The 3,047-nt window shown below is 41.2% G+C and overlaps 1 long non-coding RNA gene across 1 annotated transcript; it reads left to right on the forward strand.

Moving 5' to 3' along the window:
• The first annotated feature begins 289 nt into the window (after positions 1-289).
• Positions 290-963, forward strand: LOC118557407. Its single transcript, XR_004927857.1, has 3 exons — positions 290-602; positions 667-808; positions 886-963. It is a non-coding gene; the product is annotated as an uncharacterized LOC118557407 (long non-coding RNA).
• The last annotated feature ends 2,084 nt before the right edge of the window (positions 964-3,047 follow it).

Raw genomic sequence — 3,047 nt, forward strand, 5'->3', positions numbered from 1 at the left:
TATGTCCATGAGGGCCTATGGACAAAGGAAATTTGGGTGGGTCGAGGATCTCCAATTTTATTTTATTATTTTTTGCCATGAAAACTGTTGTAATTTCAGAGGTATTTAAACAACACAACTTCACCTTCAGACACTTTTGTGTTTTGATTGGCCTGCTGCTCTGTGCATGACGTCACTCCCTGCTTCCTGTGCAATTAATCCTGAGTGTTTACACCTTTGGCAGCATTAACTGCTGAGAGCTGCTGCACCTGGGAGGAACTGTGTATGTTCTTGGCTCTCCCAGTGACTAAGCGTTGACACTCTATACCAGTTGGCGGCGGTAATGCTCACCTAAATGTTTTTTGCCAACCGCCAATAAAAAATCAAGAAGAAGAAGAAGACTAAGCGTCAGGTTCTCGAAAGCCATCCATGTTAGTAGACCTTGCAGTGTTGCGGTGAAGGACTAAAATGGCGTGCTGAAAATATTTTAATGAAGCCAACTCTAGAAATGAACAACGTAGGAACAGGATTGGAAAACAGCCAAGGAACAGATGACGCCCCACAGGAGGAACACAAACCTGGAACTTAAGTACAATGGAATCAATGGAAAATGCTTAACACAGGTGAGTGGGATTAACTAATTAACACAAACATTCAAGCATCATGACAGTCAGTTTCCCACTCTAGTTAGGAGGGTTATCCAGGAAACAGTCCAGGGTCATACGTAGAGGAGCAGACTGTCACAGGCTCATTTCTTCTCCTGCCAAGCTCCATCATGTAAGTTGCTCAAACCCACAACTTGGATTCAGTGCCACCTCCCAGATTTAAGGTTAGAGGCTATCACTCAATGCATACAATCATCCACTGTGTGTCCTGCAGCCACTAACGTGTTCCTTTCCCTTCTAGTGGTTCCTGATTTTGAGCCAGCCGGTTTCCAGCCCATCTACACCTGTTGCTTTAATAAAACTCTTAAATGATTCATCCTTATGTCTTGGATGAATCATTAGGTGCCCCTGCTTTGCTCCAGTGTCTGGAGGTTTAAAAATTATTTTAAGTCTGGCTTTCCCTTTGCATTATTTAGTGTTATTGGTTAATTTATTTATGAAGTAGGGAATTTTCACATTTCATAATATGTTGGGAGTTGTACAGTCTAAAATACGCATGGTAATTATGTCACAGAGACATATCGGACAAAGACATACTATACCTTGTTGGAAAGCCCAGAGTCTCTAGTTTGCAACGATACCAGCCATGGGGGGATGGGGTGGAGCAAGTCAGTGCAGTGAAGCTTTTTTTCTGAGAGCAATTTTTGATGCATTTAGATGGCATCTCCTGTGTTTAAAGTGCTGTATAACCAAAAAGTATGTATGGGAAAAAAAATTGTAAATTGTTTGAGAAACTTTAAAGCCTCTTTTTCAGAAGGATTTAAGAAAAAAAGTGACTTTTGACCCAACCTCAAAGCTGGACAAAAAAGTGACATAGCCCTGCTGGTACCAGTATGGGTGGGCGTAATGGGTTAAAAATTATGAAACTACACAAACTTAAATTAGAATATAATACTGTCCTCCAAACTTGTCTCTTTGAAAGATGCGGGGGAAGGAGTATAAGACTTTGCATCCATTTATTTATTTTCTGCTTCGGCATGACTCTGTGGATAAACCGACAAAAGGTGTTTGTAAAGATTACTTGCATTGCTGCAGTGTGGGACTGTCTGATCACACAAACTACATTGCGCTGTCCTTTTTCAATGGGTGAAAAATAAGCTCACACCACATCCCTTTTTTCGTTCAAACATTTTCTTCTCCTTTGGTCATTGATGTACTCCCTCCTTAAGCTGTTGAAGATGCTGGGAGGAGGAAGAAACTGCCACAGCAGGGCAGACAAACACACAGAAGAGTCCATTCTTGCTAAAAAAGTGACAGCTGGCTGATACCAAAGTATCGATCCGCCCATCCCTATCGCACAGACCAGTCTTTCATATAATGTTTTCATGTATTAACTGACTGCAAGTAACAAAGTGCAGATAATCTGCCAAACATGTCAAGCCCTGTGTTCACAGTGAGGTTAACATCTCAAGGGCTGTACCAGTCTTAGTTGAAAGGGCAGAAGACGGATTGTTTGAATCATCCACATTTGGACCGAATACATTAGCAATGCACCAGTCTTTGTGGTTAATCTTGAAGTTAAATATATTGTCATGACATGTAACACTTATTATTCTATAATATAAAGTAGCTACTCCTCTGGAATTATATTAGCTAAATAATGTCATGGTTTAGTTTTGATTCGGCTTTGGTTTACTATTATTCTCAGTTTTTCCACCTTGTTTGGGTTATGTTTTAACCTTATTCATTGTTAATTTTTAGTTTCCTCCTTCCCTTCCACTCAGCCTTCACTTCACTCTCCTTGCAGTCAGTCACACCTGTTAGTAATTATTCAGTCAGATGCATTTCACCTGTTTGTCTTCCTATTTAAACCTCCCTCTGCCTCACTCTAGTGCTGGTCCGTCTTCTGTTTTCCACCTCTCCATGCCAGTCCCCGTTTTGCCTTGGAAGATTTTTTTTTTTGCTCTTGGCTTAAGAGAACTGCTAACCTGACTAGCCGCCCTGGAGAAGTTCTGATCTGATACCCTGGCGTTGCCACAAGGTCTGCTTGCTATGCAGCACTGAGCTTCCCGGCCACCTTTATTTTAATGGACTCTCTCTCCAGGTTGTCAGCTCCTGCCTTCACCTGCACCCCTGAGCCTCCGTATTTCTGCATCTCCAGTTACATCTCCCATCAATCATCTACCCTTCAATAAACCTCTCAAACTTTTGTCCTGCGTGTGTGTTCTGAGTTCATCGTTAAACAAAATCCTGACAAATAGAACTAGGGAAGTTCTGGTTTACTCAGTGCATTTGGTCCAGATTTGGATGTGAGTTTCCGGAAGTAAGACAATGTCTGTTTTTCAGTTTTCTACTTGATCTATGATTTTAAGCTTTTTAATATTTCTGATCCCATACACATTCCATGTGAAAAATCCGATTGAATTCCTATTGGCTGACACTATTTGGTTCAGATCCTTAGTG

The sequence above is a fragment of the Fundulus heteroclitus genome, chromosome 23 (genome assembly GCF_011125445.2).
Source record: "Fundulus heteroclitus isolate FHET01 chromosome 23, MU-UCD_Fhet_4.1, whole genome shotgun sequence".
In the NCBI taxonomy this organism is placed as follows: domain Eukaryota; kingdom Metazoa; phylum Chordata; class Actinopteri; order Cyprinodontiformes; family Fundulidae; genus Fundulus; species Fundulus heteroclitus.